Here is a 25,698-nt window from a genome sequence, read left to right on the forward strand (position 1 = left end):
TACAGCCACTTGAAGAGGGACAAGTCGTAAGGATGCAGACCATCAAGGGACATGACCACTTGGGCACTGTGAAGGAAGTGTGCGAGAAACCCCGCTCATACATCATCGAGTCTAACGGAGGGACCTACAGGAGAAATTGCCGCCAAATCCTCCCAGTTGCCGAGCCACCACCACTACAGGTCGACCCAGCAGACTTTGATTATCAATACGCCAATCCGGCTACACAAGTCAGTCCCCCACACACACCACAAACACCACACATACCTCGAGAGACCCAGGTAATGCCTCAGCCTACCAGCAATCAGCAGAGGCCTGCTGTCCAGTCTACAAAGATGGTAACACCAGGTAACACACTGTACGTGACACGCTCGGGTCGCGTCTGCAGGCCTAATCCAAAGTATAAGCTATGAGTATCTCACTGTTATGGACTGCAAACCAAAGACATTTAAAAAAAGAAATATTTTTTTGTAATTTTGCAATAGACTCTAAAGGAGTCTATAGTTCTGATTATAGTGCATAGCCAGAGTTGGGTATAACGCGTTACTATGTAACGCATTACTGTACTCTAATTACTTTTCCTGATAATGCAGTAACGTAACGCTTTACATTTTAAATGTATGTAATTTGATTACAGTTACCAATGACAACAAAATTACGTTACTAGCGTTACAAATTAAGTGTTGAAAAATTAATTAAAATGTATTTTAAAATGACGTTTTGCCGTTGCTCAGCAACGTCTGTTAACGAGCATGCTCGCAGAGTCAGTTAACGAGCATGCGCGCAGCGTCAGTTAACGAGCATGTGCATACTGCATAAGCACTCGTCGGAGACGCAAGAAAATGGATGCTGTGTGAGCGGTGGTTGATCATTCAAGTGGAATACAGACAATACATGTCCAAAAAAGTGGGCTTTGCGCGATGACATCTGGTCTGCCAGAAGCGATTGTACAGGTGTGTTTTTAAATTACTAATGTACAATAAGGTTTTCTTTGTTAACATTATTTAACTATGTTATTTAATCATGAGCTCAATGCGGGTGCACTTGCATTAATTAATCATATGTTTATTTAAACAATTACCAAAACAACTTTTGATTGTTATATTTAACGAACTAACATGAATATTAACATTCTTTAACTTGACCAAAAAGCCCTTGCAAATGCGATGACGTGTTAAAACTCTAGTTTCTGTCTCCGCGACCGCGAATGAATGTGCATAGATAGATAGATAGATAGATGCTATCTATGTTATCTAAATGTAGAATGTTTAATGAGAAATGTTAAACATGTGTAACTTATTATAAAAGCTACAAATATTTCTGAATCATTATGACCAGTAATTTTAGGAGAGTGCTAATCACACCAAAATAGCTTTAAGCATTTAAAGTCTCTTGTCTCCGCCCCCTTCTTCTCCCTGTTAATAGTTTAATCATTAGTTCATAACCCTCACTTTTTTTCTCCTTATCCTGTTTAGTTTTTCATATTTAATACCATTGTGTTCGTTCATTTTGTACTGTTACTGTGTGATTCTGTCTAGTGTTAGAATCATAGTCAAGTCTAGTTTAAGTCATCTGTCAGTATTCCGTGTTTGTTCTGCCCCCACGTGGGCTCTTGTTTTGTCTTTGTTATAATAAAGTGTTTTCTGTTCACCCCCGTCATCGCCTGCATTTGGGTTCATCCGTCCTTGTTTCTGACAGTTTCACTTTGTAGCTTTTTACATTTGATGTTGTCAAAGTAACTTAAAAGTAAAGTAATTAGTAATTAGATTACTTTTTGCATGTAGTAATCAGTAATGTAATCAAATTACAATTTTAAAGTAGTAATTAGTAATTTGTAGTTGATTACTTTTTTTAAGTAACTTACCCAACACTGTGCATAGCATAAAGCCCTGTTATAAAAAAAAATTTGTTCCAGTGAAAATGTCTTCAGATGCCACTTAATGCACTTATTTCACAAACAAATGTTAAAATGTTTTGAATGTTATAAGTACAATTTCGCAATATGGAAAATGTAACTGTTATAGTGTTGTAAGTTAATACCTAACCTTTTATTCAATTTTGCCGTAGGAAGCACAATCTAAAGAAGGAGGATGTAGATCATTCTTGTGAATGATTGCGTTTGCGTACTGTATGGACACTGAGAGACACCGTACTAGTGAAAGTGCACATGCGCATGAGTCCTGTTGGCGCTGTTTTATATTCCCCTGCCGGGTTGAAGTGTTTAGTTTTCAGTTTGTTGCCTGTGGCTGTGTAAGCTGTAAATTGAATATACACTACAGATGTTTACGTAATAAATATGGCTGGTTTGGATTGATCATGGACTCTTCACTCATTTCTAAATTAAGTTTGAGAGAAGAATATCTGACAAGATTCTCCTTATGTGTGTGCTGCAACCAGTTTTCATAATCTGCCAGGATTTTAAAAATCCTGTAGTGTGAGCCAAGCATTATTGAGAAACACTGTGTGTCTTATAGAGTGAGAAAGAAGAGAAAGAGATCTTCATTCACTTCTGTTGCTTTAGATGTATTTTTGTGTCCTATTTATGATTTACAGGTGCTGGTCATGTAATTAGATTATCATCAAAAAGTTTATTTATTTCACTAATTCCATTCAAAAAGAGAAAGTATATTATATTAATTCATTACACACAGACTAATATTTTTAATGTTTATTTCTTTTAATTTTGATGATTATAACTGACAACTGAGGAAAATCCCAAATTCAGTATCTCAGAAAATTTGAATATTACTTAAGACCAATGCAAAGAAAGGATTTTTAGAAATATTAAAAAGTATGAACATGAAAAGTATGAGCAAACTAGGGATGTGCCCGAAGCCAAATACATTATTCGGAAAGGGACAGATAATAGCTTCAAAATGAATAATGAATTCATCTGAATAACAGAAAAAATATTCGGCCAGACACAATCACGTGTTTGCTGAAACAGTGCTAAATAATAACCCCCTTAAAGGGGACATAGAATGAAAAACCATTTTTACCTTGTCTTTGTTGAATAATGGTAGTCTACACACATACAAAAAGTGCTAAACATGCTAAACATCTCAGTTTCATAGAAATTCCTCTTTTAGAAATGTCAGCCAGAAAACGGCCCAATCTGAAAAACTGATGCTTATGACATCACAGGCATCTAACTGCCCCTCCACTTTAAAATAATTGGCTATATTTTTTGAGTGGCAGCAAAGTCAGCCAATCAGTAATGAGATTGCAAGTTAAGCCAGTAGGGGGAGCCAAAAAGGTGCAAAACCACTTGTTTAAAATCCCCCACCTTAATAGAGCTATCTGAGAGAGGTTTTTAGGAAGCTTCTAAGGCATTACAGACCCAAACAAAAAAAATTGTCTACATGTCACATCACAGAACAAGGATAAATACCCTGTTCAATCATTCTATGTCACCTTTAAAGCACGATTAATATAACCCCATTCACACAGACCTTTGGCCCCAGACAATACCTGTAAAATTGCCAGACAATCGTCTGTGTGAACACAAACAGGTCCCGTAAATCTTCTGGGATCGTTGCCGGAAAGAGGACCTAGTCAGATACACAGAAAACCCTCTGTGTGAACAAAAAGCCAAAACAATTCCGTAATGGGCGTGTCGTAGTGAGGACGCATGCGTCATCACAACACAAGTTATGGTTCAGCTCCTTAAAACGAGAGATAACATGCATATGAACACACTGTAAAAAATTTATATTTTAAAAAATTGTGGAAACTGAAAGTTATGTATTGACTCAACATATTGCTTTCAAATAATTATCCCCAAACAAAAATATGCATTGTGGTAATTAAAACTTAAGCTATTGGGGTAAAACAAAAATGTATATTCACAGAACATATTAAACTCTGCTCAGCCAATTTATCGCGTCAAATGAAAAATCTGAGTTGACTGAATGTTGTTTGAGCCAGAAAAGCGTATGGGAATGCACCTGAAAGTAATTGGCTTCAGTGTGGGTGCGCGGGAGTTGATGATCGACATTTTCTACAATAAAGTTATGGTAAGTACTTCAATATTTACATTTAAGTCATTTTTAAGTATTTTTAAAGTCATTTTCTAGTTAAACTGAGTGAAAATCTAAATAATTACAGCATACAAACATAAATCATATAATATGTTTTCTCCTCAGTGTAATGCACCGAGCTAACGCTTCATTTAGTGAGGAAATGGCAAGGCCACTACAACTTTCACAGTGAGTATATTATATTTGTATTTCTTATATAACATATTTGTGTGAAAACTGTTAGTTTTTTCGAGATTTATGGGCTTTTTTTATTAAGAGCCGCTGTGCCGCGCCCACACTCGTGCACACATAGACATGAAAGGCTGCTTGCAACCCGCACCTTTCTAGAGAGAAATTGGCGTTTTTTTTTAATAAATTAATATATTACGAGTGTAGGGGCATCTGTATTTGGCCTGGACGTGTTTACATGTATTCGACTGCATGCAGCACTGCGCAGACAAATCAACCTATGACATCAAAGTTCAGTGAGAGCCATTCAAAAGCTTATATCTCGCGTTACATTGATCTCATGTGCCAATCGATCTGCGCAGCGCATGCTGCCGTCGTCATCTTGCATCAGGAAATCCACGAGGGGTAGATATGAAAAGGACGCTCTCTCTCTCGGCTGGTGGTGTAAAGCTGCCGTTTATTCTTAACGGCGTGAGTCTCAAATAAGTGCACGAACACCGCAAAAACGGATGAGATGACGAGTTGACTGTACTGTAAGTAATCGAACATAAAACCGACACGAAGTAGCGTTTAACATTAGTATAGGTTTGCTTGAACAATTCGCCCTTAGAAAACTAACCATAGTTTTACTATTGTTTGTGTTGGACCATATAACCAGACATTTACCATAGTAAAGGATATTTTCAGTGAAACTATAGTAATGAAAATATCAAAATAACTGTACTTCTATACAGTGGCGGATTTAGCAAATTGGGGGCCCAAGGCGAAGGTACGTGTGGCCCCCCATCCGATCTATAAAAGTATTTTTTTACTCCAAAATGAAGATGGAAAGCAGAGGTCACACAAAGTGCAGCACTACACAAACCAATAGAGAATAAGTTAATGGGGCAAAAACAGCCACGAACAGTAAATGAGGGAGAAATAATTTAAATCTGATGCGGCACAAAAACTTGCAATGCATCAAAGCCAATGTTGTTAATAATCTTTCACATGCCCAAGACTGTGATAAAAGGTTAAAAAAATCCAGTCTACAATCACTTTTTATATTAAAAATATGTTTTCTTTAATGTTTTCTTCACAAACATAACAAAAGGGTTGTGAATTTTCCCACAGTGTATTGTTGAGTTTTTGAGCATTTTCCCAAAATATGTGTCAACATAAGATTTTTCACCAAAAATCATTCCATTTGCTGAAAGTTGTGGCCAAATTAAGACTCAACAGCACCCCATAGTGGACGAAAACATCCCCAACATAACAACAGCAGGGCTCCAGACTAACATTTGAGAGAGGTTGCACTCAATTTGGTGGCACCAGTCACTGGGTGGTGTAAAAACAAAAAATAAACACTAAAACTAAGTCCAAACATGTTTAATGCATTAATAATTCATTAAAACCTAAGTCCCAACATGTTTAATGCATTAATAAATTAATTACAAATACAAATAATTGTATTCTTTATATACACATTCATATCTTTAACTTTACCATACTTTTATTTTTAATATATATTTGCCTTACTGTGTAAACCATTAAACTTACAATCAACTTTTTATTACTTTGTGGTAAAAGCACTCTGAAGATATCATTTGGCCAGGACTTGTAATCTGAGGTACTGAGCACAATGTAGCTATTGCGTTTTTTCTGACTTCTAGCGTGAATACGCAGTGTACAGCGCTATTTTTAGGCTTTCATTGATTAAACTAAAGCAGCTGATATCGGCCTCTTTTATTAGTGTCATTTTGCGAGCGTGTGGAGGTTGTGGGGAGATTATTTCATCAACTGTGCTGAAATATCAGAGAAAGCTCTTACATACACATAAAACACACTGTAGCATTGTTAATTACAACACAAGCACCGGACTCTGACATAATATTACTTAGTTCGCGTCATTTTAAACCCGTCATTTCTCCCAAAAACGAAAGCAGAGGCTCTCGCCCGCAATCTCCATAGACCACCCCTTAAAATAATCAGGGCAGGAGCGGTCGAAATGGGACAAAAGAGACGGATTTAGAGAGGTGATATGCACCTGAGCTGTGATAGAAAGCAACAGGAAGAGTGATTGGATGCGCCGCAGACGTAATCGCCTGCGCATTATATTAATATAATTGTATTTAAATTTCATAGTCGCGCCAGTGCGACATTTAATAATAAATTGTCGCATAGGCAGGGAAAATACTCGCAAAATGCGACTATTTACTTGCAGTCTGGAGCCCTGTAGGGATACATTCGTTTTTTTTCTGTAGTAACATTATTTACTTCACCACAAAATAATTTTTATCAATGCAGGGCTATTACTAGGCGGTTGACTTACCAAAGCCCCATTTTCGCGTTTATATTTGTCTTTACGTCTCTGTTCGTGTACTTTCCCAGTCCCGTGTCACTTGTGTTTATCTTTCGCGCCGCAGCACGCACCGTTATGGACTAGTCCATTTCATTGTGAAAGAAGGGGGTGTAAGTGTTTAGTGACAGAACATGAACTGGACATTTTAACTACTATTTCAAAGTTTCAACGTATTTCTTAAGAATTAGAATATTAATACAATTTACAATGCTTTTGAAGTGTTCGTGATGATAAGGGTTTTATTTATTTATGTAGGCTATTTATTAGGTTGGTTTGGGGCCCCCCTAATTTGACCACTGGTGGGGGGCCCCAGGCGGCTGCCTACCTATGCCTCTATGGTAAGACCGCCTCTGCTTCTATATTAAAACTGTTTTATGTTCATAATGTTGAACAGCACTATAGCAGCCGTTTTTCTATGTTCAGAAGTGTAAACTTTGAGGATATTCTATATTGATCTGGGGTTTTTTATAACATTGTCTTCATTTGGTACATGTACACTCAGTGATACTTTTTTACTTCTTACAGAGTGCCAAGGCTTTGGAGATTTACACACGTGACATGAAAATGGGAATTCGTGAAACACTGAGCAGTTGCTGATCCATGTCAAGATTAATATCCAGTGAGCAGGTTGTGCTGGAAAATTTGTGAGACTTTATGCCTTCAATTTGTATAATGTTTTAGGTGTTTAATGTTTAAACTGTTATGAGGCATTGTTTAAAGTGTTCAAAGTAGTTTCATAAGCTCTTACTTATAGTGTGAGAATGTTAAATTCAAGTGAAATTGTGATTAACATTTGGTGAGGAACCCTCCCGTTTGTGGAGATATTTGTAAAATGTCTTTTCTAAACTTTTTTATTAAAAATAATTATTTTCTAATGTACTGTGAAATTGTTCATTTCTGTGCATTTCTGTATATTTATAATTTTAAGGTATTACAAATAAATAAAAAATGAATAAAATGTTACAAAATAGTTTGAGTGTTTTTTTTTTATATTAGGACATCGGAAATAAACAATTCAGCATGATTCCTTACCAATATAATTTTAACAATATACATTTTCTTGTCACCTTTCGACGAAATTCGCCGTTTTTCATTCAAAATAGGTAATTCTTGTGATTCGTCTAGATCCGATGAGTTTTTGAAAATGAGGGGGTTCTGCGACAGGGTCGCAATGAATGAAAATATGAAAATAATTTCCAGATATTGTGGTAATGATGTCAAATCACTAGCCAGTTTGGCGGGTTATGTTTTACAATTTATAGTCACCTTATTTACTGCCGAAGTTTAAACAGTCTGTGCAGAATGAGCGCACACACTTAACTCGTAGTATTTTCTAATCAAGGTTACGCGCCCACATCACATTGCTGTTCGCGTGGTCACCAAAACTTAACATTTGTACAGATATTTAAGCACCGCAGTTTTACAAGTGACTTAAAAACAAGTGATTTTAAGCCGTTGAAACAAAAACAACAGTGCTATATGCGCGCGTTAGCTGTTTCAGTTTGAAAGGAGCGTGCAAGTCGCGCATCCGCCTCTCATTGAGCTTGTGAGTATTTTGCCGCTGTATTAGCCTCAAATAAGTTACACACATGGGTAAAAATTCCCGTCTTTGCAAGTATCCTTATAAACACGACTATTTAGGTAAGAGAAAGTAAACAGCTGAAAGAGAAAACGCATGTGTAAGAGTATTATTTAAAAAAAAAGTGTAAGAGTATTAGATCCAGACTTTGGTCTTAAAGGGGAAGTTACCTAATTTTGCTTCTGTCACTCGTATTAATAAAACGGCATTGAGAGAAAATCTATCACTGCTCTTAACTAAATCACCTTTCTACCTTTAATACCTGTAATATTTGTATATCGAATTGTATAGGAATTGAATTTGAGTTGCTCGTTCAGGGTTCATATTCATACTGTATTAATATAGCTATGACTGTGAACTAGGGCTGTCGCGGTTACCACCTTCATTTACTAAAATAAAATTATTTTTTTAAATCCAGAACAATGAGGTCAACTAATGTAGAAGGGTAGGCTACATGTATTTCCCCTTATGAAAAAAAAAATTAACACAAGCTATACTACAGCTAAATATATTTTTGAGAAAACAAAAATAAATTGAAGAACATCATTTAGGCTTGTTAAGCGCAAATTAACATAGCACCGGTCAATACAGAACACAGCAGTGTCTTAAAGAAGTTGAAATTAGCCAGTATTTGTGCACCTGTAAATGTACAAAACGAATGCAATACAGAAGGCAGTGCATAATAATTTAGGGTATTTTTAATAATACATTAGTAGATAAATTAACTTGTATATATAAAGTATGAAAACGAATGTATCATTATTTTGGCTAAATTAAGCTGGAGAGGTTATTTTTAGTCACACAGATTTGTCATCATTTCAGAACAAGCTTAAATGCTATCTATAATAACTTACATTATATCTTGAGTCTTCCTTTGTCGAAAATATGTAGAAATATATGCGAGTAAAAAAGTAAAAAGCGGAAAAGTTTAGCTCATGCGGAGCGAAGGAAAAGCCGTTAATAAAGCAGACTCTCCGTGTATAGAGGATGCTGGGATGAAACAGTCAAGTCGGCAGATGATCATCAATGTTTAAAATGTTTCACGCAGATACTGTTGATGAAATACTTGCATATCTAAATGTAGGTGAAAGTCATGGTGCATTCAGTTCACAAAAGCAACCGCAGCTTTATATTGGCTGCATCCACGGCGCGGACGCTGCAGATGCACAAAGAAAAAACCTATAAAGGTCTTTTTTATGAGGTTTTAATGCTGGTAAGCAACCAGTTATATTTTGGCATTATTTGTGTTGATCAGTTATATTAAAGTCATTTTAATCTTTAAAACTGCATCTAGAGGCAGACGACGCCACAGTTATTCTGTCATCTCAGTTTTACTTTTTCACACATTCACTGTATGATTTAACGAAATATGAAGTATTACATTTTTAATTGAAATTTACGAAAAACAAATTGGCCTACTCTCTTAACTCTTGACAATCTATTTGGCCTTTTTTATACATGTACTGTATGACGTGAAAAACAAGGCGACATATAGTTTCATGAATTTAACGTGAAAGGCGCGGTTGTTGCGGTTGCTTTTTTCCATGCGGTTGGGCTTGTCAGTAGAGCGGTCATGCGGTAATGCGGTTACCGCGACAGCCCTACTGTGAACAGAACAAACCCTGAATTGTTTGTTCATGTATATACTGAATAATAGGAAATACTAAGTTTCTTTTTTAAATAAGTTTCTGTAACACTAAACACTTTGTATTTGTTCACATTAGTAAATGCATTATGATCAAACGATGAACAATATATTGTAAGCATTTATTAATTCTTGTTTATGTCATTACAGTAATTGATGTTAGTTTGTGGTTAACAGTTTTAAATTTGATTTTAAAAAATGTATTAGTAAATGCTCCAATTAATAAGATTTAAAATGAATAAATAATTAATAAAACTATTAAAATGAAAATACAAATTATATATATATAATTAGCAATTGTATCTTTGTCACATTTTTCACCCCTGAGGAGTTTGCACCCCTGCTTATTTTCAATTGGCTCTACCTGTTATTTCCCATTGAGCTAATGTTTAAAGATCGTTGCCACAATTGATAAAATTCAATTCACAGAAAATCTATTGGCCCAAGTGAAAAATGTCAATGTTACCAGTCACTAGAAAATTTTGAGTTAGGGAGGCAAATTTTTTTTTACAGTGCATTCACCACGAGAAATGTTGCAAACTAGATTGAAGCAGTTATCAGGAAATGATAAATGAGATGCATAAACAATGACACACGTGCCGTAGTGAGGACGTGCGTGTAATGGCAACATGAAGTTGGTTCAACTCTTTAAAATGAGGGATTTACAACATTCATGACAAGAAATGTCAGCAAACTGGACTGAAGCAGATATTGTCACGACTCGCACACATGAAAAGTTAGATCCAAATGCAGTTTTAATAAGGGTGATCCAAAAGCATAATCCATCCAATCAAAGGTCAATATCCATACAGGCAATCCAGAACATATACATAAATAAACACAGATACAGAAGGCGATGTGACTTACAACAAGGAATCCACAACAATGACTGAACAGACAGGGCTTAAATACACAAACACTAAACAAGGTGAGTGGGAACAGCTGAGTACAATGATCAATGATGACAGAAGGGTTTATGGGAGATGCAGTTCATGACACATGTGACAGTGAAGACAAGAGACATCTGGTGGCTAACTCGGGGAACAACACTAATACATATGACACACACAGAACACAGTTTGACACTGTGACAGATATCAGGTAAGTTAGCTCGTCACTTACTGCGTTGAAACGGAGATCATTCAGCAGTATTAAAGAATAACGTGTCACGTGCTCATTTGAGCTATAATAAACGAAAATGCCCCAACAAGATATATCGTTCAGCTCCTCAAAATGCGGGTTTTAAATGCATATAAACAATCACGATGATTATAATCTTATCATAAACAAAAATGCACGCAAGTTGTTTCTGGAGAGAGAAATTATAAATAATTTGCAAACTTCAAATGCTGTATAGAAGATAGTGCAGGGCTTTAAACAGGTCACGTCTCTTTCCAGGACCTTGCAGATGTCAGCTCATCATGGCAGTGTGAATAAACAAAAATCAAACGATCCTGGAAAAATCCAGGATGCCTTTTCCGTGTATTCTCCGGAATGTCTGTGTGAAAAAGGCTTACGTTTGTGAAGTGAATGAGTGAAATTTATAAAATGACATGAATGACATTTTCTGAGCGTCCCTTATTTGGAAACGTGAGCTGTTTTGGAATTAGTTTAAAATCTTAAAAAAACGCTGCTAATATTAAACTTTTTTTAACCCAACTGTAAAAAATGCCCCTTTTCTGTTTTATTCTTAGTTTTTTGTAATTACACAAGACCAGAAGATCTTGATAAAATGCTGCACTCTGATAATAAAATACTCGTTAATAACTCTGTGTCTCTGTGTGACTTCGGTCACAGATGATCTTTTAATTACTTAAAGATGAAGCAAGCTTTATTGTCAATCTAGGTGAATATAAAATAAGTATATTAGCCTGACGTTGTCATACTCAATTCTAGTCAGAATTTGAGTCTGATATCGCTCCATTGGGCTATGATTATGGGGCATGTCTCAACCGAAAAATGCCTCTGCACCCAATTGGATAGACCTACAACCAATCAGAGCTACGGAGTAGCATCTGAATTTTCCAGCAGCAGCCATTTCGTTTTAAACAGATTCAACACATGTGCTCTTTGGTGACGTGGTTGATTACGATACTGTTGATCATCTGTCCATCATCATATAAAGCCCGCCCTGACAATTTGATAGGTTCGACCAGCTTTCGGTCTAGCATAGTAGCTCCTCAACGGAGAAACCCCAGACCAATCTTCCCGTCCTCAAAATGTTGTGGGCGGGGCTAAGATCGGCTGGCACCCAGGCTATAAGTAAATAGATAAAAATATGAAAATATAACATTTTAAAAGCAAAATTTTAACTGAAGGTTACTATGACATGAATTGCAATTAACATAAAAATAAAGTAAAAAACAACTGAAACATTTGAATTAAATCTTTCTTATTACCTTATTGTTTAAAATCATGTTGCTTGTTTTGAACTAAGTCAAAGCTGATTTTTAAATAATAGAGCATACTGTTATTTGAAATTTTAAACGAATATCTGGTTATTTATTTATTTATTTAGATGAAGATTAATGATAGTTTTTTTTAAACAATTCGTTATGTTCGAGCAAGCACTGTATGGACATAGATAATAATGAGCTCAGCAAGTTTGTTGTAATGCTTATTATGCTTTCGTAAATTCTTGTCAAAACAGATGTTTTTCAACAATTCTGTGTATATAGTGCGGCGCACTTGCGTGTCTCTGCGTTGCGTTTCGGATCTGTCAATCAGTGAGAGTCTTGTCAATCGTAATAACTTTTTAACATAAATCAGTTCCCGAAATTTATCTCCGTTAATAACTCTTAAACATCAAGCAAGTCCTGCATTTTATTTTCAAATTCCTGCATGTTTATAAACCGAAACCAAGATGTCGAACGTCTATGGACACTTGGTAGTATTAGGTTAATCATTTCACTCTCAGAAAACGTACAAATAATGATAATTTTAGATGTTTAATTAGTGGAGTACTTGAATGCTAAATGAGGGATTAATGTATACAGGCTACTTATTTGTTCTGAAAATCTCCCACTCATTTAGACAGAATGGGACATATGGAACTGTGCTGACAGGCACAATAAACATTTAAAGGTGATGTAGCCTACAGTTTTGTCAACGACTTCAAATGGTGTCTTTTCATTTTGCCTGAATTACTGCAGCAATGCAGCGTAATATGGAGTCGATCAGTCTGTGGCACTGCTCAGGTGTTATGAGAGCCCAGGTTGTTCTGATAGTGGCCTTCAGCTCTTCTGCATTGTTGGTCTGGCATATCACATCTTCCTATTCACAATACACCATAGATTTTCTGGCAAGTCACGAACAGGGATACCATGGTCCTTAAAGTAGGTACAGCCATGTTGACCTTGGATGTCAGAAAACACAGTGGTTCAACACCAGCAGATGACATGGCACCCCAAACCATCACTGACTGTGGAAACTTTACACTGGACCTCAAGTAACGTGAATTGTGTGCCTCTACACTCTTCCTCCAGACTTTGGGACCCTGATTTCCAAAGGAAATACAAAATTTACTTTCATTAGAGAACATAACTTTGGACTACTCAGCAGCAGTCCAGTTCTTTTTGTCTTTGAGGCTTCTGACGCTTTCTGTTGTTCAAGAGTGGCTTAACACAAGTAGGCTACCAACTTTATGGAGATGCAGATTTCATTTTCAAACAGGACTTGGCACCTGCACACAGTGCCAAAGCTACTAGTACCTGATTTAAGGACCATGGTATCCCTGTTCTTAACTCATTCACCGCCACTGACGAGTTATCTCATCATTTATGAGTTCATATTTAACTAATAAATGTGCCTTTCTGGACGAATTTCAAAGTGAAAGTGTAATACCGCCAGATGGCATAAACGAATTTATCAAAAACGGAAGTTAAAAAGAGTTAATGGTTTATTTTAACTGCGTTTATGTTTGATAGTCATTCTGAGTCTGATCTCTAAAATAAATTTCTTTACAAAAACGAAATTTTTTAAGCTTTTTGCTCAAAATGTTGTATTTTTAAAGAGAAATATCCATATTTCAGTGGTAAATTAAGTAGAAAAAGTAAATATATAATGAAACGTTTTTCCCCATTTTGTTTGTTTGTTTGTTTGTTTATTGTTTGTTTGAAAGCAGAGGGTGTGTTCTTTAATTTGATATAATTTGTATGTTTATATATTTATAGAAAATAATTTTTCCTGCAAAGAATTTTGTGAAAATTTTGTTAAAATCACAAAAATGCAGGTGGGCAACTTTTCTCAAAAAGGCTGGCGGTGAATGAGTTAATTGACCAGCAAACTCGCCTAACTTTGGGGTATTGTGAAGAGGAAGATGCGATATGCCAGACCCAACAATGCAGAAGAGCTGAAGGCCACTATCAGAGCAACCTGGGCTCTCCTAACACCTGAGCAGTGCCACAGACTGATCGACTCCATGCCGCGCCGCATTGCTGCAGTAATTCAGACAAAAGGAGCCCCAACTAAGTATTGAGTGCTGTACATGCTCATACTTTTCATGTTCATACTTTTCAGTTGGCCAAGAATTCTAAAAATTCTTTCTTTGTATTTGTCAAACACTTTTGGTTTCACTTTTTGAATGGAATAAGTGAAATAAATCAATTTTTTGATGATGTTCTAATTATATGACCAGCACCTGTAGGCTATATAATGATTTATTTATAATTTTATTTCTCTGTAGACCATTTGCGTGTTTGCAAACAGAGATTACTTTTTTGTGGGTGGAGCCCAACTGGTGGCAGAAAGTGTCAGCTCTACAGTAGCAGTGTGAAGTGTTTTAGCTTTAAACTGTGATGTTTATGGATCCGGTGTTCTGTCGAAGTCTGTTTCTCTTTAGTGTAATGTGTCTTATAGTGTTTTCATCATGTTATGTTTATTTTTTAGATAAATTAAAAGTTTAAATGGCTTTGTGTCATGTCCTCTGTCTGACGTTTTATGTGTGTGTGTGTTCGCTTGTTGTCTGCACGTGGGTTTTTGTTTTGACAGCTCGCCACGCGCTCAGCTGTTAGTGCGCACACGCCCCCTCTCTCATTCATTATCCTGTTTAGCTCCGCACCTGTTAGCCCTTACTCTAATCTTCCTCTCTATTTAATTCTCTCACTCTCGCTCCATGTTGTCAGTCCGTTGTTGTTGCTGTATGCTCAATTCGCTGATCCCCATAGCCTTAGTAATTTAGTATTGTCAAGACCTAGTTCACGACTTGGTATCCATGTTAAAGACTGTTATGCACTTTTATTACTCACCGTATCTTGTCTCGTCCAGGCTCCAGGGTTTCTTTCACTATTAGTGCACATCACCTCTGTATCCTCAGTCACCGCCAGCCGCCTGAGGCTCTCCTGCTGGAGTCTTTCTGCCCGATTCGAACAGCCGCAGCATCGCACCCCTTGGTGCGTGATCTTCATCACGCTTGCTGCTTTCTAGGACTCGGCTTCCTTTGGCCAGTGGATTTATCACCAGGCTGCCGGCTGTTCTCATCTGGATATAACTGTGTCTCTTTTTGTGATTAATAAATTTAATTCTCTGCACCCGCAATTGAGTCCTCGTTCTGTGAGCCATGACACTTTGCTACTGATATATGTGCATGTATGTAATGTATGTATTGTTCTTTATTTGTAAATCAATTATTTTACAGTATCGCTAAAGTACATATAAAAACTAAGCAATACTATCATATATTTTATATAATACCATTTATTAAATATTTCATGTTCCTGTTTTCTATTATTTCTACCTTATATTTATAGCCTACGTGTTGTCTATAAAACTATTATAAAACTATCATGTTTACATACAAATTAATATGCATAGGCCTGTTTATATAATAATAACACTTTACATCATGTCTGTGTGCTATATTTATATATTTATTAAGTATGTAAACATAATAATTTTAGAACAAAGAGGAAGAAGACAAGATATAAGGCAAAAAGAAATAATAGAAAATGGAAAAATATGAAATATTTAATAAATGGTGATAGTATTGCTTTTTCAGTATAACCCATTCAAATCTAAAATCTTTCTAAATAAATTATGAACGTAACGTACTAAAAATGCTATAAGAAACACATAGAGGGATCAGACTTCGACAGAACACCGGACATCTTCTCGAATTATTTTCTATTCTAATTTTTAATAGTATTCCAGATTATTTCATCACTCCAGTCTGTCTGTTTAAGGGCTTATTGCAATCATAAACACCATCTTCAAATGGTGTCTTCGACGACGGTATTCTATAAAAAGAAAGGTCATCTTTTTTGGCATTCCTATTCTGACACTCGACAGCACAAGAAGACATTTTCTATTGAGTTATCTTGCTCGTTTTAATTGTGTTTAATTAATTTCCACTGTTTTTCTGCCACCACATTGGGCGCGCAGCTTGCAGTGATGTAACTGTGATGTCTACTCGCAAAAGGTCTATTGAAATACAATGAATTGAATAATGTAAATACATAGTAATGCTCATAGAAACAAGTTGACATTTTTTTTCTCAGGTCACACAAACACTCATCCTGAAGTTTAGACAGAAATTTGAGAGATCATTCATGTTCTTCACTCTCTGTAGGCTGAATGGCTGCAGTATTACAGATGAAGGTTTTGTTGCTTTGGCTTCAGCTCTGAGATCAAACCCCTCACATCTGAGAGATCTGAATCTGAGCCGTAATAAACCAGGAGATTCAGGAGTGAAGCTGCTCTCTGATGTACTGAAGGATTCACGCTGTAAACTGGAGAAACTACAGTAAGTGTTATTATTTAACTGCATTTTCAAGTGAGGACAATAAATCTGACAGTGATAATACTGATTTAAGATTAATATTTTTTAACTACACAAATAATTTCTTTAGTAAAAACTGATTCAGTGACTTCATTTAATTGATAGATTGAAAAACATAATGAAAAATAATAAAATACATAATAACTTTTGTTATCTACTGAAAAGTGATGCAGGAAACACTTAATGTTAATAACTATATGTTAACTAAGCCATTATTAGAACATAATTGAATAAATCATTAAACAAAAATTACTTTTATGTTTTCAGTACATTGAGTGCTATGTGCAAATTATGCTTGAAAATCAGATATAGGAACATTTTCTGTAATTTAATCCAAATATTAAGTAAGGGAAATGAACATCCAACCGGTTGTTATCACTGAATAAACGCTGACAGGATGATCAGGACTTGTATCACTCAGAGGTTTATTTTGTGTTAACAGTCGGCTGGTTGTACTGTGGCAAAACTGAAGTCCCTACCCTTTTAATCATTCATTGTATTTTGCCATTTGTAACGTGAATCATGACGTAATGACGCTACTACGTCAGCTACATGAGTGGAAGTGACGAGCATATAAGGGAGTTTTCATTCACAAAATGGGGATATACAGATATACTACAGGCCGGTTTGCCAGTGTCGTCATTCGTCGTGGTGTGGGATGAGGAAGTAAGTGTCTGAGACGTTTGTTATTGATCGAGTGGAGAGGAAAAGTTCGGCTGTGACACCTAATTGTTGTGAACGCCAGTATGCGTGTTTCCTGGCGTGGGATGAATCTGGAATCCCCGAGTGCTTAAAACGCTGGATTATGGATTTGTGAGGCTTGAACGACGCCGCAACGGAGACGCTGTGTGCGCGTCTGTGGCGGGTCTCATTTGGATAAAGTGTTGTGATTGCTGGACCGCGTTGAGGCGACTGCTGAGTGAAACTGCGGCAACGCCAAATCAACAAGACGTCAGGTATCCACACACACACGGTGAAACTGTTTCTGGATAATGGCAGAAACCAAATAACCTCTCTGTGGCTCGAACCCAATTTACCTTTCTCAGAACAACATTACCTTTCCCCCCATTGCCATTAAATAACGGTGAACTGGTGTAAACTTACACACACACAAATGAACTTACACACACACACATTCTGGTTTCCATGTTTTGTGGGAACATTCCATAGGCGTAATGCATTTTATACTGTACAAACTGTATATTCAATTCCCCTAACCTACCCCATTCCCTAATCCCAACCATCACAGAAACCCTTCTCCTACTTCACATTTTCAAGAAACATCATTTTGTTTGATTTATAAGCTTGTTTCCTCATGGGGACATCAAAATGTCCCCACAAGGTCACAAAAACACTGGTATTCCTATCTTTGTGGGGTGTAAACTTAAACACACACACACACACACACAAACCACACACCATTTTTTTTTTGTTTATGTATATATATTTTCCTGTTTTCTTGTTGGTGTTTTAGTATTGGTATTAGTAGTATCAATGCTTTTATTATCTTCTATTTTTGAAGTACTGGTGTATTGTGTCCATCTCATGTCTTACACTTGTGTTGCAAATGTAAATACACTCAAATATTTTTGAAAGTGTACTTCTGTGTCCTAGTGAGTTACTTTGTTGGGGTGCTTTATTATAATATTCACCCAATCCAATGGTCGTTATATCACTAGGATGTGTAACAGTCGCCATCAGAGCTATTCGTGGTAAACAAATTTTGTTTTTGACCAGTTCATGCTTGTCTGGCGCCCGAACAAACTCCTATTGGAAAAACTTTTCTTAGTAGGGCCGGCCACTGTTACATAGGAACAGGGACCCTCTTGGTTTTGACGGACATTGATTGAATTTATTGCACCCCAAAAAATGCCAAAATGCCCTCTGAAGATTTGAACTCTTTGACCTAATAACACTTCTATTGTAACCACAAGTTGCCCTTGTATTGTTCATACATTTGGGTATTATTTGAAATAATTGTGGAATAATTTGTATGGAATGTATATTGTATGTGTTTTGAATGTTTGTTTGAAGGTTTGTTTTTTCCCTTTTCTTCCCTGGTATTTTGTGATTGTGCTTAAAGGGGTACTAAACATAAAAGTGTATTTGAGAGTAAATGTGTATTTGAAGACTGTGAAACTGTGGGTTTAAAGTTGTGGTGATTTAAGGGTGATTTACAATGGAAATGGTTGTGTAATCTGTGAAAATACCTGAGCAAATCCTCAATTATTGAGATAATTCTATGGGAATTGTTGTTGTGTGTCATGTAAATTGAAATTGTGTACTCTAAACACTGTACAAACACTGTTTCTTGAATTTATTATTTTTATTTTTTTCTTTCAATCCCCTTCAAACCCAACATTTTTCCCTTAACATTCGCCTTTTGCAGACCTGCCAACCTTTACGCATTTTGCGTAACAGATACGCATTTAGACATCAAACTACGCTGCTACGATTTGTCACTTCAAAATACGCGAAAAGCCAGTGATGGCTTTGAGTTAAACTGTATGTGCATTTGCGCACTAGGCAACTCGTCTATCTGTGTAACCGCATTGGGCAGCAACCTGTTGGGAAAAGACGACGTCGACCAATCATAGCGCTAGTTTTAAACTCTTCAAAGCGGAGAGCGGGGAGCCGTCGAAGCGAATAACGAAAATAACGAAATTGTTTTTCATCCCGGTCCATCTTCATACTGTGACTTGTTTTACAAGGGAGGATGGTTCTAAACACCGTTTTTAAAGGTAAATGGGCAGGGTATGGGAATTGTGAATTGGATCCATTGTAATAAGCCTGCCAACCAGGAGCGTCTAGACGCCTTTTACTGTTGTACGTGCCCCAGTGTAAATCTGTTGTACCCAGTGTCCTATGTTGTGCCTCAAGTTTAAGTTTTTACTTTATTTGCCAGTATATTCATTTACATTGTTAATCGCGCCAAAAAAACTGAGCTATATGAACCGTAATTCACGCTTGTAAACACGTTGCAGTCCCACAAGACAAACTGGCGCGAGCACGCAGAAATCGATGTCCGCGAGCGGAGCCTCTGTGTTTACTTTTTGTAGCACTCTGCCGCCGCTCACTCAGAGCATGTGATGTGAGGCACGCGAGAAAACATGACAAAACAAAAGTACGCTTCTGAATTTAAATCAATCTTATTCTTACTCGATTGTTACTGGCTCCTGTCGATGTACATCAGATTTTTTGTGCAGAGCAGGGAAATAGAAGCAAAAAGTATAGATGATGAGGGAGGTAAAACGAACTATATGCTCAGCCAGTCAAAACCAAGTATAGAGGTTTGCTTTATTGCTGAGAAAATCAATGTTTGTGTACTGTTCTGTATTGTCAGATATGACATTACTGTTTAGTTCACTAGATCTACTTTAGGACACTACATAAACAGTTGGCATCACTGCTGAAAAAAAGCAGTATACCAGCAAGACCAGCATATGTTGTGTTTTTTTGCTGGTTTGCTGGTGACCAGCATAGACCAGCTTAATTCTCATGATGATTTGGTGCTGGTTTAGCTGGTGGTCATCATCAGCATACCAGCACCACCAAGACAATGTTGTGTTTTGGTGCTGTATGCTGGTGTCCACCAGCTAAACCAGCATGGGAATCATGCTGGTTTATGCTGTTTTTTCAGCAGGTTTAAACACTATGCTGATAAAATACACAAAATGATCATCCACATATGTTTTTTATTGTAGTAGCAGCTAAGTAATGTTATTGTAAATTTGTGTAAAAGACTCATTATCATCAGTACTGTAGAATGCACATTTGCTAACATGGCATTTATGCATTAAAACATAGTAATACTGTTCATGTTAGGTATGTTAAAGAAAAAGTAGTGGTAGGCTTGCTGTGCCCCATTAGAGGTTCATGTCAACGTGCCTGCTGGAATATAAAGCAAGGACATAGCATGCTATTTGTTGATTCTTTGTTATTTATAATGTCCCATGTATTTAAGACATATGCCATAAGCACATTTTTGGAGGTTGCCTTTTCATTAAATGATTTCTTCATAGCCTACTTGTATGTTGAAAGACTAGATATGGTGGTGAGTGGGAACAATTTGCTTAGTAATAAGTTGTAGTAATAAGTCATAAGTAAGCATGTGAACTCAATCACTACTGATCAGCAAATGTGCCTGACCTCGCGCCGCGCCGCTGCAGTAAGTTGCTACTCAAAAAAATTTTCCAAGGTTGGCAGGTCTGCTTTTGCCAAACAGTCACATCTTGCCAGCATTGCTGGTGTTGCCCCCCCCCCCACATACCCTGCTGCCCACAATTTTTTTTTCTTTGTCATTTAAGTTAGCCCCTTCTTACATAAACCAAAATGGCTACGCCTCCACAGACATCATGGAGATTGACCCCCCAACATAGCCACCCCAGTCTGGCCTTCTAGGCAACTGCACCAACGGCCTCTAAGAACTTATCCTCCACCAATTGTGCCCGTTACCCATGTGGGTCATTCTACACCCACTCAGTTTAGCAGTCTTTTTCCAAAGCCCCAAGTACTGTTTACTACCTCACCATCAGGAGGTGAGACTTTATCACCAGATCCCATGCAGTCATGCACCTCCATTGGAATTTCATTATCCCCGCCGGTGGCACAACATGATTTACCTGGCACCCTTGCGACTCCTGGAAAGGACATTTATCAGTTGTCTGCTCATCTACAAGGAAACTGGGACTACCTCTTTAACTCTTTAAAACAACAGGATAGAGCGGTGAAGGAACTCACGAAAGTAGCCACAGAAACCACTGCCCTTCGGGATGGTAAACTGGATATGTTGACCACAAAAATGGAGGCCAACCATCAGCATCTCTCGGAATCTATAACTGCACATTGACGACAGGAGGAAGAATGTACAGAACATTTGATTAAATTAATGAAAGTAATGAAGAAAATTGAACATACCATAACTTCAGAAGTTCGCTTCATGGTGGAACAGTTCCAGTTGGAGTTATGGAATGATATACAGGACACACAGAGGGATACGAAAAAGGAATGTGAACAGCTTTCCAAGGAGATTACTCACTGCAGCACACAACTGAACACTCTAAATGATCAGTTTACAGATTTATGTGCAGAGATGACTCATTTAGTTAAACTCCACAAGAAGGAAGTGACCACAGCCTCTCAGCAAAGTATATTACTGCCTGCAACACATATTTCTTCTACTCCATCATTGCCTACACCTTCAGTAACTGCAGCTATAATACCCCTGGCCTCTTCTGTCATGAATGATCATTTAAAACTAAGTTTTCCAACCTTTGGAAGATCAACTGATTCAATTCAATTCAATTTTATTTATATAGCGCTTTTCACAATACTCAATTGTTTCAAAGCAGCTTTACATTAATAGAAGCAGTAAAAGCACAGAAAAACGACAGATAGCACAACATAATACACAATAGCATAAGCAGTCAAATTTGCTGCGGCTATGACTCAACATTATGAGCGAGCGTATTACTAATGTAACGTCTAGGAGAAGAAGCTAAGTTAAGCCCAAGCAGGCTACCTCCCCGGGGTAAAAAAACCCCTAGGAGAAAAAAAACAAAAACCCCGGGTTGTTTAGCCGAGGAAATAAAAAATAAAAAGTCCTAGGAGGGAAAAACCCTTGGGAGATATACATGTATATACACACATATAAACGGATAAGGAGATTAAGCGGGTCCTGCCGGTGGTCGTTGGTCAGGCATCAGCTGGGCATCACATTGAAGGACGACCAGTAGATCAGAGGTGTGTCGACTTTCACATCTACCGGAACTGGGTCTGTTTGTCCCATTGTCTTCAGGGTCGAGGACGAGACAGGGAGAAAAAACAAAATCATATTAGCGTAGGGGCCGTTCACATGTAATGCAAGTGTCACACAGTGATGTGGTTTAATCAGCTTAGTTTCAGACAGACTAACTATTGTGGCATAATTATATTATCCACAGTTGAGGATTTTGCAAATTGGGGGCCCACTGCGATGGTATATATGGTAACTAAGGGTCACCTTCCGATGTTTAAGAGAAAATGAAACCTGTCGACCCGTTTGACTAAGGCCTGTAACCCCACTGTCGTCGTTAATGCAGGTTCAGTGGCAAACGGGTCTATATTGCATACTATTTACAAGATCACAAGAAAACGCCAACATCGCAACCTGACCATACGTGTCAACCCGTTTGACTAAGGCTGGAGGCCCCACTGTCGTCGTTAACCTGATCCGAATCCGGTGTACCGTCGGCGGCACACTGCGTGTGTTTTGGTTGATAACATTGGGAAATACAACAACTTAAAAAAGACAAACCTAAACACATCATATATCATTAAAAAGCTGAGATTCTTGTGATTCGAACGATGTAAACCATTTTAAGATACAGTCAACACAGTCAGTGCAATCAGAGTGTTTGTCAAACAACCAACAACCAAAAAACCAGCTTACAAACAGGGTATGAAAATGAGTAAACTGACCTATAACGCCTTCTTGTAGTCCAAAGATCCATAAAATTCCAACAAAAACGGTGTAGTTACACTCTGAAGGGTCCAGTAAATCCAATTAAGTGAAATATTTAGTCCACAGCACATGTATATGTCAATAAACATCCAAGGAACATAGTAGTATCATTTACAAACAGCCAACAAATCTACCAAATCTCCGACGCATTCGGTCGTGTAGCGTCTCTTCACTTGTAAACATTGCAGATTTGTTCATGTCAAAATGGCCGCTGAACTCTGCCCTTTTGATTGACACCTCATTTGAGCGAATAGGTGCTTCTCAGAGGTGACAACAGGCAAGAATACGCAAGGAACGCCCTTGCGCGAGGATGGGACCTTCCCCTAATAGATTGATCCTGTCGCGTCAAAGTTTGCAAATGACGGGCGTATCTGATAGCCAATAAGATTCTGAAAAGATTGACACAAAGCTTCCCTAGAAAGATTCAACCTGTAACCCGATTGGTCGTGCACAAACATACACTTGTTTGGTGCGCTCTGTGTGCGTAAATCCCAACAGTGACTAGCGGCCGTGCGCTAAAGCTGCTAACGCTGTGCTAGGAAAGCATTGAGCGTCTAAAAAGTTTTACAATGTCGAAAAGAGCAAGTAAAAGAAACTTTTCACTTGAAGAAGTTGTCGAGCAGTGTACCAGGCGTGAGAGTGATTTGTTGGAGGAAGACGTTTCAGACGAAGAGAGCGTTTCCTCCGTCGACCCAGTAGCGGAAGAGATTTTTTGGATGGGGGAGACGTCACTCTCGACAAGTAAGTGCTTTATTGTATTATAAAACATATTTTACTGTTGGTACTGAGGTTTGAGTTTGGATGCGTGTTTTGTTTGGTGAGCCCCTGCATGAGTGTGTTTGTATGCGCTCATGCACAGGTATCTGTGCCCATGTTTGCATGTGTGTGTCTGTGTGTGCTTCTGCGTTACTTTATGCAAGTAAAATAGTAGTATATAGATTATAAGTAAGTGCTCTATTATAAAACATATTTTACTGTTGGTACTGAGGTTTGAGTTTGAATGCGTGTTTTGTTTGGTGAGCCCCTGCACGAGTGTGTATGCGCTCATGCACAGGTATTTGTGCCCGTATTTGCGTGTGTGTCTTTGTGTGCTGCTGCGTTACTTTATGCAAGTAAAATAGTAGAATATAGATTATAAGTAAGTGCTTTATTGTATTATGAAACATTTTACTGTTGGTACTGAGGTTTGAGTGTGGATGCGTGTTTTGTTAGGTGGGCTCTTGCAAGAGTGTGTTTGTATGCGCTCATGCACAGGTATTTGTGCCCGTATTTGCGTGTGTGTGTGTGTGTTCCTGTGTGTGTGTGCTTCTGTGCTTCTGCGTTACTTTATGAAAGTAAAATAGTAGAATATAGATTATAAATGAAAAAAATATGTGACTCAATGTTGTTGTATCTGTCTTACAGGTGCATGCTGGAGTGGACCTTTCCAATGCCCTAATCAGCTATTATAAACTGATCCACAAAACCCAGAATTGGTATAAGACCTTTTTTATCATTTCTAAGACATTGCCACTGTGAATGCCTTACTGATTTACAAGCATATCACAAAAGGTAAAGGGGAGGTGCCAATGCACCAGAAGGCATTTAGGGAGACACTAGTGAGTAGCTGGCAGCGGTTGCTGACATACCCGCTCCATCGCCCACTTCACACAGAGCACATCACAAGCCTTTGCATATTAGTGGAGACGGCACCACAGTTCGTCTAAGGTGCAGGCACTGCCATGCAAAGACTACTGTAAAATGTTCTTCATGTGATGTGCCTTTGTGCTTTTTGCCAAGCCGTGATTGTAATAACGAGTGGCATGTTGCCAATAACCTGTAATATTGTAAAATTTCTAAATAGTTTTTTATATACATTTATATATTTAGATTGTGGTTTTTCTAATATTAAAAGTATTTTATTACTATAGAACTTGTTTTGTATCTTTATTTTTACAAGTATAGTTTCAAGAATATAGTTTTTTTCAACACTATAAAGTGTTTATGCTTCATTTACTATGTGTCAGCAATTATTGACAGTGAATTTGGACATGAAATAGAGTAGCTCTAAGTGTAAACTTTCATTAGAGCCCAAAAATATGATTGTACATTGAAGCATTCAAGAAAAACAGCATTTTATGTCAATGGTTACAAAGGGCCATTTGGTGTCTCCAAGTGCCCTTTATAGAAGGCCGCCTAGACATAAACTTGGATAAACATGTGAAAAAGACACATTTTCTAAGATATTGTAATCAAATTTGCTTGGTAAAGCTTTGTAAGGCTTCATGCTATGATCCCAATGTGTTTTCCAGCTAATAGCTCCCCATTATTAGTCCTCTGCAGGCAACTGTTTACAAAAAAAAAGTAGGCGGAATATTTTTTTCCTCTCTTTCAGTGTGTTTAAAATTCTATTACTTTATAACAGTAAGACTTACAGTGATTCTGACTGTATAGAAACAAACCTCAGAGTCTCACCTTTCAAAAGACATCAAAACCATGCATATACTCCAAATACTTCAAGAACAGTATGCAATTTACTTTGGGTATGTTTTTTTTAGGCGTTTTTGCAAAATATAGCAGGATTGCAAAGGGGTTAATGCAGGTTCAGTGGCAAACGGGTCTGTATGGCATACTATTCACAAGACACATGAAAGCGCCAAAATCGCAACCCG

At 37.4% G+C, this 25,698-nt stretch overlaps 1 pseudogene; it reads left to right on the forward strand.

Annotated features, from left to right (window-relative positions):
• Nucleotides 1–21,394, forward strand: part of LOC129422194 (protein NLRC3-like) — a 139,608-nt pseudogene extending 118,214 nt beyond the window's left edge.
• The last annotated feature ends 4,304 nt before the right edge of the window (nucleotides 21,395–25,698 follow it).

This window comes from Misgurnus anguillicaudatus, unplaced genomic scaffold, assembly GCF_027580225.2.
Source record: "Misgurnus anguillicaudatus unplaced genomic scaffold, ASM2758022v2 HiC_scaffold_34, whole genome shotgun sequence".
NCBI lineage: Eukaryota > Metazoa > Chordata > Actinopteri > Cypriniformes > Cobitidae > Misgurnus > Misgurnus anguillicaudatus.